We start from the raw sequence: 14,111 nt of genomic DNA, 5'->3' as shown, positions 1-14,111 counted from the left end.
GTGTTTTACTGTCTGCTTTCTTGTCTTGTCTTTGTCTTTTAATAGTCTCTGATAGATTTGAAATACTTGCACTGTGCACCTTACATTCAATCAGTCTGCTCTCCCAACACATACATAGGGATAGGATCGCATTACACCCTCACTGATGAGTCAACTCAGGAGGACTCTTGCCTGCAAATAATTTGGATATACAACACTTGCTAACCCACAGTCACCATACCTCTAAGTCACTGGAAGTACTGATTGAAGAGCTCAGTCCTAGAGTCAGAAGCACCTTCCTCCTCTGCCTCCTCATCTCTTGCCATGTCAGCATACCCAGCGACTGGTCCAGCTGCCACACCTCTAAATAGACTGAGTACACTGTTCCAAAAAGATCTATACGTAGGGACGAGAGGAGTCAATACTTAGCAGGAGAGCCCTCAAGCATCGACTAGGATGCTAGGCATCATCATTGGGCTATCTCCTCATCAGACCGGCACTGCAATGTCTGGCGGACCACCCCACATATAGTGGTGGCACTCAACCGGAGATGGTATGGCAGATCCAATTGGGTCTGCAGTACGTACTGACAAAGAAAGGGGAGGAGAGTGAAAGATAGGTTAAAATTGGCTCTGAGCCCCCGGCATCATAATTTAATCACCCAAAATGAGGATCAGGCCAAGACTAAAAAACAAATAAAGGAGTTCATGAAGGGAATAATGTCCCACTGTACTCCTAAAAAAAGGGAAAGGAGGTGAAGTACCCTGTCCTAACACAGCGTGGTCAACATGTTTCGCGCCTCTGCGGTCAGAAATTGATCCTATGGCGCTTCATCAGGACCATGAACTATAACTTCTCCTATTAATAACAAATGGTAAGTGCTAAAAGGTCACTTACTGGCCGCAGACTATTTGTCACTGTCAGTTGGTCGGTAGGTCGCCCTGTGTAAGAGATAGAAACAGAGACATACATTGGTGTCTATGACATAAAAATGTAAAAAACGTGATAGACATAATACTCCAATAACAAAGTCTGGCACAATGGACATGACATAGAAGGCTTACCACCCCACGTGGAAAAAGAGCAACATAGGGACACGTATACCTCAAACCAAAGGAGAGTGCACTACATATAGAAGAAATAACATTAAAGTATATTGACAAAATGTGTAATCTCAATTGGCGCATAAAAACATATACATCCAGTCATTGGGTTGTGCTCCCAAGTATATTCCAAGTCTGAAGGTATTAATCTACTGTCACTAGAGATAGGAATATAAAGGAATTCGAGAAAACTTCATATTCCACGGATATTGCCAGCATAGTAACATATGGTATATGTTAAAAGTAAAAATGAATGTAAATTGGATTCAGCAAAAACCCATCTCCAAACAGTCGATCGTGATGAAGGTTAACTCAGGTTACTATCTAGTCAACCACAACAACAACAACAAGCTGACAGTCCATGTGACTGAATCGGCATGTAAGAGCAAGGTTAACCCACGTGGAGGCAAATTAAGTTTAGCAAAAAGGAAGACTTACTTGTAGTCTTCCTGTAGTCCAGAAGACTCACCTCCCCGAGGACGCGTGTCTAAAGATAGCAGTACAGCGCGCTCGGGAGGTATTATAAGTAAAGGTTAACCCAGGCTACTACCTTGTCAACCAAAACAAACGACAACATGCTAACAGTCCTAGTGACTCAATCAGCACATCGAAGCAAGGTTTACCCACGTCATAGCAGGTTAAAATTAGAAATACGGAAGACTTACTTGAAATCTTCCTTCGGTCCAGCGGTCACACCTACCCGAGGTCGCGCGCCTGAAGACAGAGGCACATCGCGCTCGGGAGGTTTATAAATAGTCGGCAAATATGCTGAGTTCAGGAACCACCGGTGTCCGTGATCAGTGGAAACTGAAAACGGACCAGAAATGGGAGATAAAACCAAGAGAAAACGGCGGCCATCTTAGTGTTGCTATGAACGGGTCCCTCTCATGAGGATAATGGTCAAAAGGTGCAATCGCTTCAATACAGTGGGTGAATAAGCTAAAGAATATAGATAATGTCAGAGAGCGACACCGATTTAAGGACCAGTACAGTTAGTAGTGTCCTGTAGCGGTGTTTAACAGGATACCCTATAATTAAACGGCCCTGTTCGTGGGAAATGGGGACATAGCCCAGAAAAAAGAAGGAGAAACCTAGATAGTGACATGGGCACGGTCCTATTTTCTGTGAGAATGAGGAGGATGACGCCATAAATAGGCCTGCATCGTGCAAAATTGCAACAAATGGAGAGTCCCAAGCCTAAGTAAAGGTAAAAATATTGTATACAAACTAAGGTGATAGGGTCCACCACGGGATCTCATCATTTAGACCCTCGCTCGATGTTTTAAGCTTAAAAATCCAACGTTGTTCAGCCCAGAACAGATACTTAGAATCATTATCATTGTATCTGGGCACTTGTAAGACTATCCACCACAAATCATTAGGGCCATGATTGGCTTCCAAAAAATGCGAACTCAATTTAGTGGTGATACGGGAACATCTGATGTTACTGTGATGTTCATTGATTCTCTGCTTCACAGGTCTGGTTGTCATACCAACGTATTGCAGGTTACAGGGGCAAATAATCATGTAGATACAATGTTGAGTGTTACAATTTGTATGTCTGGTCAGACGCCAGGTGCCGACATGTTTCAAATCCAGTTTGTCAACCCGTTTGGTCAGAGGGCAGACATTGCAAGAACCACACAGGTAATGCCCAGAGACCGGGGGTAAATTCCATAGGGTGGACTGGTTTTCCGAGTCACCTTGTCTATGTGGCCGTGTATGGACAACAAGGTCCCTGATGTTGGGGGATCTCTTAAAAGCAAATAGAGGTCTTGAGATCTGCGTGCCCCCACTTTGTAAAATATTCCAGCGTTTATTAATAAGCTTTTTAACGGTGTTAGACATGGGAGTGTAAGTGGATACACACGTCAACCGCACTTGTTCTTCCCTCATAGCTGGTGCTAAAAGAGCTTCCCTATGATTGTTCCGAGCTCTCTTATAGGCTGGATTGATAATCTTTTTAGGATAATGCCGATTGTGTAGTTTGTGTTTCAATTCGAGTGCCTGAACTTCAAATAATTGAACTGAGGTGCAGTTGCGACGTAGCCTCAAGAATTGGCCAACAGGAAGATTATCACATAGGGCCTTCGGGTGATGACTATCATACAAAAGCAAACTATTCCATTCGGTGCTTTTATGATAGGTATCGGTGACCAGTTTACCGTCAACAATTTGGATCATTAAGTCCAAAAAAGGGACTTGTGTAGTAGAAGTATGAGCTGTAAATCTCAAAAAAGGATCCAAAGTATTGATCCAATTGGTGAAAAGGTCAACAGTCTGAAGGTATCCTTGCCAAATAATGAGAATGTCATCTATATATCTGCGCCATAACTTGATGTTATCAAAGAAGGGATTGGATGTCGGTAAAATAAACAGTTTTTCAAACTGATACATGTACAGGCATGCCAGACTTGGAGCAAATGTACTGCCCATAGATGTTCCCCGAATCTGATGGCACAGAGATTCTTCAAATTGAAAATAGTTCTGTGTCATGGCTAGTGTAGAACATTGCATCACAAAGTGTACAGGAGTCGAGGAAGACCAAGAACTATGAAGGAGAGCAGACTCAACAACTCGTAAGGTGGCTTCCTGGGGAATGTTAGTGTACAAAGACTCAACATCCAAAGTGATCAATACCTGAACTTGAATAGTAGAATTGATAACCTCAATCAAGTTAAGGACATTTTTTTTGTCTTTCAGATAGGTACTGGAACCTTTCACTAAAGGCTGAAGGAAGGAATCGCAAAAAGGTTAACAGTGGTTCTAATACTGAACCGATGCCAGATACGATAGGGCGCCCAGGTGGAGGAAGGATACCCTTATGAATTTTGGGAAGGCAATAAAAATACGGAGTGCGGGGATGGGCGGTCTCCAGAAATTCTGCCTCCTTTGCAGAGATCCAGGCGTTTCCCTTAGCTTCTTCAATCATGCTCTTTATTTGAGTCTGTAAAAAATTGGTGGGATCACGAGTCACAGGTGCATAATAAGTAGTGTCACTTAAGAGGCGAAGGCATTCCTGCCTATAGGCAGCGGAGTCCATAATGACTATAGCTCCTCCTTTGTCAGCTGGTTTTATGACTATAGATGAGTCATTAGACAAAGTCTTAAGAGCCTCCCGTTCAAGAGCAGGTAAATTAAGAAAAGGACGTTTAGGATTGATCTGGTCAAGATCTGCTAAGTCAGCTTTTTCAAAGGCCAGTACCTCACAGGGAAGAGAGTGGGCTGGAGGCATAAAAGTGTTTTTTTTTTTCAAACCTGTATCGTTTATAATAGGAGGTTCAGGTCGATCTTTGAAGAAGAAGTGTAAACGAACCTTTCTGAAAAATTGAGACAACTCGCAATTTAAACGAAAAGAGTCCTCAGGAGGCGTAGGTACAAAACCACACCCTCATCAACTAGCAATGGTATTTGACGTCTCAGAGCTAGATTATGGAGCGTGCAGGAGGCCAGTATTATCTGGCATACCTTTTAGGGTGAGTAGAGGAGGGCACTTCCAGACTGTTCCAGGCAACGGAATCTGTCTTTCAGGAGGCCACATGTCTTTTCGATTACATGCCTCGTCCTACCATGGGCCTCATTGAAACAGACTTCCACATCCATGGCAGGGTACCTCACTGTTGTCAACAGCCAGGGAAGGCTAGGATAGCCAGAGTCACCTGTGTAGGACCAGTGACATAGGTACAGAGACAGAGAAGAATGTGATGGCAGATGTCAATACAGTGAACCACCTTCAAATGCATACATACAAAGGAGCCAGATTCTCTCTGTGTGTAGTTGTGCCATCATGTGTGGGACATTGCTGTTCCTCAAAATGAAGGAGTTATGCACAGAACAAGGAAACTTGGCTGTGACCTGTGAGATGTACCGGTCTGCCAGACACACCACCTGAACATTAATGGAGTGGTAGTTCTTCCTGTTCCTATACACCTGTTCATTGGCACTGGGAGGGACCAGGGCTATATGGGTGCCATCAATGGCCCCTATCACATGAGGGATGTCCCATATCATAAAAGTATGCCTTCAAATAGGCCAAAACCACACATTGGGGAAACCTGATGTAGCTGTCCAGGTGTTTCAATAATGCACACAGTACATCCTTCACCACAACAATGAACATGAGCTGTGACATCACTGCTGTCAAGCCCACTGTATTCTAAAAGGAGCCTGTGGCAAGAACGTGTACCACTGACAGGACTTGTACTGTGGGAGGGATGGCATAGGGCTTGCGTATGGCTGGTAAGAGACCAGGCTCCAACTGTGTGCATAGATAGCTTGATGGTCTGACGATTCAGACAATAGGTCTGGATGACATGCCTATGGTTGCAAGGCCAACTAGTGGACGGTAGACTGGTGGTTGCCTCAATCTCCTCATGGCAAGATATCTAGGTAGAAAGGAGAGAATGTACATGGAGAAATGTACTTGACACATGTAAGCAGACCATGTAAAAATAGCACACATCTAACACTGTAGGACATGTGTAGCACTGCTGACAAATTCTATAATGAGCATGCAGAAGCGCTCTAGACAACAGCCTTGCAGCACAATCCTGAACCTGTAAGTCATATAGGACACATATAACATGTGCAATGTACCATGTGTGGCAGACTGGGCTGTCCTGCACTGATCATTACAAATATCATGGGATACATCAATATTGTGTCACTACCTATGTGTCACCGAGCATTCAAGCAAGGCCATCAACAGATATAGTGGCACATCACTGTGTCATGCATGTCACATGAGTCAGCACTAACATGATGGCACAACATGGGGTTACTCCCCAATTTGGTCTAATATGTGTATGTCTCACTTATATTGGCAGATCAATGCATGAGGTGTACACAAAATGGCAGCCACCTGCCCTGCAGCACTGGACAGATGAAAGTGACCTAAGTCGGCCGGTATATGTCGTCATGGTGATAGGCGGTCGCAGCCGCCATGCTACTTGTCATTGGTTAACATTGCTGCCTATGGGGGATTGGGGCCAATGGCGATGACCGCCAGTGGTGACAGTCTTGTACATGGCGGCCATAAACGCCATTTTCTGCAGCCTTGCTCACTTCACTCCTGACACTGTTGCTAGCAAGACCTCCACGACCTGAGCTGCTCTGTACTGTCTCTGGGGGTCATCATGCCACATCCTGCAGGTGATAGGGCCCCAGCTGCAGGGCTGGTGCCAGTGTACATTACTTTCTCCTTTTTTTGTCTCATCCATGCAGGTGAACATCCATCAGAAGAAAGGGATGTGGTGTGCCATAGCCAAGGAAGTGCAGACCCTGGGTGTCCATAGCCAGTGGAGCACCCAATTGTTGCAAGTGGTGGGAGGACATGAGACACTGGGCCCGGAAGACTGCGGAGGCCCAGCTGGGAATGTCCTCCCACTGAGGTAGGGATGCCCGTCGGACCCTGACCCCCCCTCATGGCCCGCATTTTGGCAGTGGCCTACCCTGAGGTGGATGGGCGTTTGAGGGCAGCACGGCAGCCACAAGGTGGTGAGTACTGACAGTATCCTGTGACTTGGATTGGGTTGTATGGGATTAGCTGCCTCACTGTAGCTTATGAGAAAATGTAGTCAATGCAACATGTATGTAGACTTGGGGGAATGGGTAGTAACTAACCTGCCTGAGTATTAGTTTTAGATGTGTTTTGATAGTTTTCTGTCAGTGGATGTACATCTCCCATGTCCAGAATTCTCCATGTCTGCATTGTGGAGATGGTCTAATCCCATTGCCACATGTGTGACTCCATCCTGCCTTTACTATGTATATGAGCTTGTGTATCACTCTACCCACTGAGTATGACCTGCTCCATCCATCTGCATTTGGGCATTTTTTGCTCTAAGGTGTCAGTCCACTCCCATCTGTATTGCGCACCTGTATATGCAACTGTGTGACTCAGCTTTTATCATTGGGACTCAGGTACTGGCTATGGTATTGACTCCATGTGAGGCAGCCATTACATATCCAACACAGATATGGCTTGTATAGGACTGGACTAATGGCTTGACAGTTGTATCCCCACATGGTGGTAATCTGCTATCTATTGGGTATGTGAAGGTTGCTCAAGTAGGCTCATTTGATATGTACCTTTGATATGGTCTGATTGCAATCATCATGCATTTTTAAGTGCTAGACTTGTAGTGATTAAACCTTGAACACATAGTACTAGAGGTGGTAAGTGCCTAGACAGACCTGGTCATTCACAATATGTAATGTTAATGGCATGTATGTCAATGCCCTAGCAATTCCAGTGCAACATAGCTGATTAGTTGCCTATATCATCTCAATGGTTACTTGGGGGCACATCTGATGGTGTGGAAAATTGTCTGCTACCCTTGGCCTAGCTGAAGTGGGTGATTAGGACAGGATTGGGTATTGTATGACTTATGAGATGCTGATGTGAAATAAATGTTGTATTTTCTCTTCTGAGGCTGCCCTATGGAGTAGTGTGATGTGTTGTCAGTGCAAAGGCAGTGGTGTTGGTCCATGTCTGCATAATGCTTACATGTATTTACCATCTGAGATGTATGTTGTCTGTACTTAAGTACAGATATTCTCAAAGCTGGAATGGTGTGATTGAGGGTGGTGTTTTCATGTTGTGAAGTCCCACTGGTGATACTGCATGTATATTGTATGGGGAAAATGATGTCACATGTGTGTTCCTCAGGTTCATCAGTGGTGACACTGCACTCAGTGATTGGGTATGGATGTGTAATATGTGCAATATGGGCCATTGTAGATTCACTTAGACGAATGAATAGTTGTGATATATGTATGTTTGGTGTCTGCAGATATTGCTCTGTGATTGGGTCAGACTAATCACATGCCTGTACCCATTACTTGTATTGTTCACATCAGATGTCACCTGTATGGCTGTCTAACTTGTGGTGGTTTAATCACTTCTTAGATCTATATTGCCATTATTGTACACAGTGTTATATCAGCCATGTAATGTGACAATCAGATGCTGTGTGGTGAGTGAGTGTAGTAGTATTCACCTTCATGGATATTTAACAAAGGACACAGACTGTTTAGCCATTGTAACTGTACAGTCCTGATGTATTTGGTTCAGTCAGCTGCTCTTCCAATGAGTAATAGGGGTATGGAGAGGTGTGATGTGAATTAAGGGAGACATTTGTACTTTATCCAGGGCACGATGTCCATGCAGACATGGCTATGATGGTGATCATGTGGATGACTCCAGTCATGCAGAATTACTTGGATGTAGATGAAAGTGTGAGGGTTAGCATACAGCCGTGGTGACATGTTGTGACATGATGTAGGAAATGTGTATTGGTACATGAGATAGCCTAGGCAGGATATGTATTCTCACAGATGTGTATGTTTACATGTGTGTTAGTGAGGTAAATGTTAACCCACTCTCTCCCTACCTCTCTCCCTCCCTCTTTCTCTATCACAATTTTTGTGCATCAGAATCGGCAGGCAAAGGAGAAGGGTCACAGGCGAGTGGGGATGCTGTAGGCCACGGGACCTGGAGTGCTGCTGCCAGTGACAGCGAGGACCCATTGGCATGGAGGGTAAGGTGAGGGGCACTTGGGAGACCGGATCATCCTAGTCATCTTCACAATTCTCCTCCAGTGGACACTCCCTGGCGGTGGCAGACCTTTCTGGGACCACTCCAGCACCATCATTGTCCGCCCCCCTTACTGTCACCACCCTCCCTGTAGCTCCCCACCCAGTTGCCTGTGCCCACTCACCCAGGAGGGTGGGAATCTCCTTAGCCGCAGGCACCACTGTCCCTGCCCCAGTCAGCCCTGCTGTCCTCAGTGAGGAGGCTATTGACCTCTTGAGGTCCATCTCTGTGGGTCAGTCGACCATCGTGAATGCCATTTAGGGAACAGCAGCTCAAGTCCAGCAGAGCAATGCATTCCTGGAGGGCATTCACGGTGCACTGGCTGGACTACAGAGATCCTTTCAGGCTTTGGCCTCCACACTGACGGCAGCCAGTCATGCTTTGTCTACAGTCCCCTCACTGCCTACCTATTTCTATTTCCAAACCCCTCCTCCCAAACCCAGCCAGAGCACACAGATATAAAAAGATGCATCCGCCTCAACAGCCAAGGGTACCACTGACAAACACATGCATCAGAAGACCCACTACTGGCATGCACACAAACAACACCCACCTGCAGACACACCAACATCCACTACCTACACAGACTCCTCTACCACCCCTTCCTTAACTGACACTACACCAGACACACCTGCAGCCACCACACCAACATTCACAACTACTATCTTACCCATAGTCAGCACAATAGCAGACCTGCAGACATCCACCCCAGTCACCACATCTGCACTCACCACACCCACCGACACACCCACATGCAGCACATATACCATACCTGCAGACACCACCCCAACAGACAGTCACCCATCCAGCATGGCATCTCCCAGCATATACTCCCCTCCTCCTCCCAAGATACCTAAATGCCAGCACTCACCCACCCAACAGACACCCAGTACCCACAAGCACTCATCGCACAAACTTGCACCCAAGACATTCACACCAACACCTCCTACAACCACTCCCTCTACCTCCACTCCCAAACCTTTTTGCCATGACTGCTCCATGTGTCTAAAAAGCATTTTTTCCTGAGGTTTTCCTGTTCCCTACTCCCCTCCCACCCCGTGATACCCCCAGATGGTCTGTGTCCCTCCCTAAGTTCAGCCCTTCCATCTCCAACTTCTCCCCGCCTCGCCCCCACTGCTAGTACCCATGCCCCTCCCCCTGCCAAGACGTCCATCCCTCCGAAGCCAAAGCCCAAGGACCCTCCTCCCAAGCTCAAAGACCCCCTCTCAAACCCAAACCCCCCCTCCACCCTTCCATAACCACTGAGGTGCCTGCCTGCCCCCTTGATGCCCCTACTCTATGGAGATTATATAGCAGTCACAAGTCAAGTAGGGGTACACTGAGGTGCCATTTGTGCCTTTGGCACTTTGGACTGGCCAAGTGCCTTATATTTGTACATAGTTCTTTATTTATTATCATATGTTTTTTATATTTCTATTTATGATATCTGGGCCAACCAGTGTTAGTTTGATGGTCACATACTTGTCCTGCCTTTCTTTCCAGAAGGCTGTTGTGTATTTGGTGGCTTTGGTTTGTGTGTATGTGACATATGTGTGTGTGTTGGTTGTGCTAGCTGTATGTCTGGGCTGCATGTGTGTGTGTGTGTGGCCCTGCCATTTGTCCCGCTGTGATGGCTGTGTATTGTGTGTAGGATATGTCTGTGTTTGGTACATGCATGTATGTAGATGAATTGTGTATTGTTTGTGCTGACATGTTTAATGGTGGTGTTGTGTCCCCTTGCGTGGTAGTTGTGTGGGCGTCCGTGTATGTGGTGATGGATATGTCAGATGCTTTGTGTGTTGTGTTAGCAGGGTATGACGATAGATTTGTTGTTTGGCTGTGTGATTGTGTATATTGGTTGTCAGGTGCTGTTATGTGTTGTTGTATGTATGTAGTGTCATGTGGAGGTGTGTAATGAAATTGTTTTCTGAATCGTTTGTGTACTTTCAGTTTTGTATAGTTGTGTTAGATTTTCCGGTGCTGTGTTTCTGCGGGTTGATGTGTGTATTGCACATGTGTGTTGGCTGTGGTGTGTTTAGTATGGGTGTGCATCTGTGTAGTATGGGTGTGTGTGTGTGTGTAGGTATGTGTGTGTGTTCATATAGGTGTGTGGTTACGCATGTGTGTCACGGTCGCAAGACATCCCAGATGTGTATGTTGTGTGTCCTGTGTACTTTGGGTTTTCCCCACAGTGTCAGGTAGGTGTGTGTACTCACGGTTGTTATCTTCATCGCCGTCGCTGGTTCCGTAGTCATTATGCAAGCAGGAGCAGTGGGAGGACTTCCAGACAGGAATGTGTTCCAGAAGGTGAGTGTTTCCTTCTATAGAGCTGGTTTCCACCACGGTTTTCATAGTTGGGCGACTGCGGCGGAAACCTTGGCAGTGTGCAGCCTCCTAATATCTCTGGCGGGAACATGGTCCCCGCCGGCTTGAAGGTAGCTACCGCCATCCATGGTGCACGGCCACCGACATGGCAGTCCTGGTACCGCCAAACTCGTAATGACCCCTTATGTGTTCTATAAAACAACGCAAGATATTTGAACAATAAATTTGCAATTGGTATTGCAAGCATATGACGGTAATGGTATGTGACAGTATTTTCTTTATTTTTGTGGAACTTTGCAATAAAAAATTAAAAAACAAAAACATACGTAGTAAACAAGCTTGCCAAAGCCAGACCTTTTGATTTAGCCAGTTCTTAATTATCATGCTACTGACCTAGTCACTGGGAGATGAAGCCCAGAACAATAGTTGAGTGAACGATGAGAATAACTGACTAGATAAATGGGTAAAGTCAGTAATTAGAAAAGAGTGTTTATTTATGTAGCGCCACTCACCGAGTAAAATATCGCCAAGCACAACTTATGAAAGTCGATATTCTGAGTCCAAATAATATACTTATACAGTACAATCAAGACACAAGTACACATTCATGGTTTTGTAGTATGGATGCCCAGAAGTGTATACTACTTATTTCTAACACAAACACATAACAGAGGTACAGTGTTAAAAACCTTATATAAATATGCGTAATTCTTAAACTGAATAATATTATAGTTTATATGCTACATATATCTACATGTGCCTCACATAGCCACTGCAAATTGCCACAAGTGCTGTAATTTAATTGCAAAGCATATGGCACATGGTCCGTGATAAGGGCAAACAGACAGCAGAGGGAATAAAGATTAAGAAACAGCAGTTACATTAAACACTATTTATCATATGAATTAAACAGTTATTTTTGCTCAGTTTTTCAGGTAAGGCTTCATGAGCTAATCATAAAATACAATTGATCAGTAAAAAGTTCAGAATTAATTAGTGATATTGGCCCTCATTATGAACACAGCGGTTTTCACCGCCGTGTTCAGGCTGGCAGTCATTCTACTGACCGCCAGCCCCCCTGGTACTCCCCGGCCGTATAATAAACATTCTGCTGGGCCAGTGGGCGGAAACATCGTTTACACCCACCGGCCCAGCAGAATGCCTGGCCGGGACATTGCCGGAGGCTCCACATGGAGCTGCCGTCAATGCCTCTGTGCGGCGGGTGCGGCTGCACCCATCGCGCATATCATAGCCCGTAAATCGGGCAGTGGCCTGCGCGATGGGGCACTGCACAAGGGCCCCTGCACTGCCCATGCCCCAGAGCACCCCTTCCGTCAGCCTTTCTCTGGCCGGGAGACCCACCAGGGAAAGGCTGGAGGACATGGGAGCATTATGCGAGGGGCTGCAGCGCTGCCCTGTCGGATAATGATGCTGTCCACCATCAGGCTGCCTGTCGGAGGCAGCCTGGCGGTGAGTGAGGGACGCCTATGGTGGCCTTCACGCAGTTCATTATATGGCGGTTCAGCCCGCCATGCCGATGGCGGGCTTTTCAGCCACCGCCGGCATGGCAGGCTGAACCGCCGGGGTTCATAATGACCCCCATTGTTTGGAAGTTAAATTGAAGGGAATCATGTTACTGCACTATTGTTTGTTCCATACATATAAATGTTATACCTCTCCTTGAGTTCCAAACTAGCTGTTTTTTTCCAAATTACATATAATATTCCTACATTATGATCTATCCTTCTTGTGTACGATCACTAACTGTTTTGATTGCCTCAACAATGTAGTCATTATTTGTAAGAAATGACATGCCAAAATTGACATTTTAATTTACTGGAGATATACATTTTTGGGATACATAGCAAACTATTTTGAACAGTATACTATTCATGAATTAGTTACTGTGAGTGAAATTTGTGTAGTTTCATGAGTGAGATAACAATATTTATCTGGTGAAATGTTTTGTTTCAATATTAAGCCTGAGATAACAAACATGTTTTGGTTTACTGCTTTTTTAAATTCTTTTAGCATTCAATTTATACATTTGTTATTTTTTATTTCAGGGTCAAAGTCATGGAAATGAGTATTGGTTGTTTGTGTTTGGGTTACAATTTGCATTTAAACACTTTTTGTTATTGCTTTTCATTTTCAATAGTCTTGAGGAAGAAACCTTTTGTTGCAAACACATGTTGGCTGTCTTGGAACACTAGTGCAAATCTGTGGATGGAAGTGCATTTGATCAAGTGAAATACAGTCACTCACATTAAAAGAGAGACCAGGGCTGAAGTAGGCTAACACATTTCCTTGTGTTGTATACTGTGGTATGTTGAACAGCCAGTGAATGAAGAGGCTTGCATTGTCAGCCTTTGGCCGACTGTTGGAAATGGCCCTTTCTGCAGGGTCACCCCCAAACCTTTTGCCTTGCTCCTTCCCTTTTTGCTGAATTTGTTTCTGTTGACTTTAGGAGGCTGGGCACTTTACCACTACTGACCAGTGCTAAAATGCATGTGGTTCTCCCCTGAATATGGTAACATTGGTGCATGTACAATTGCCATACTTAATTTACTGGTAAGGCTCTTGTAAAGTGGCATACCGTATACCTAGGGCCTGTAAATTAAATGCTACTTGTGGGCCTGCAGCACGGATTGTGCCATCCACTTCAGTAACCCTTAAACCTGTCTTAGGCCTGCCATTGCAGAGCCTGTGTGTACAGTTTTACTGCCACTCTAACTTGCCGTTTGAAACCTCTTGCTGAACCTTAAACTCTGATTTTATTACATATAAGTCACCCCTAAGGTGAGCCCTAGGTAGCCTATAGGGCAGTGTGCTATGTCAGCAAAAGGCAGGACATGTACTTTTAGGTTTTATTTGTCCTGGTAGTGACAAATACCCCTATTTGTCACTACTTTGAGGCTGACTTCTCTCATAGGCCAGCATCGCGAATTTCATAATATACTTTTAAGCTACAATGCCCTTGGAAGTGGTCTTTCTGCTTTTTGCTCCTCAAATCAAGCTTTTGGGCTCTTTGTGAACTGGCCCGTTCGCACCTGAACCACTTCGCTTGCACAAAGGATCAGGATGAGCTGGCTCAACTTCGTCTCTTC

This window comes from Pleurodeles waltl, chromosome 5 (genome assembly GCF_031143425.1).
Source record: "Pleurodeles waltl isolate 20211129_DDA chromosome 5, aPleWal1.hap1.20221129, whole genome shotgun sequence".
Lineage (NCBI taxonomy): Eukaryota > Metazoa > Chordata > Amphibia > Caudata > Salamandridae > Pleurodeles > Pleurodeles waltl.
Note: the sequence above shows the minus strand (reverse complement) of the source record.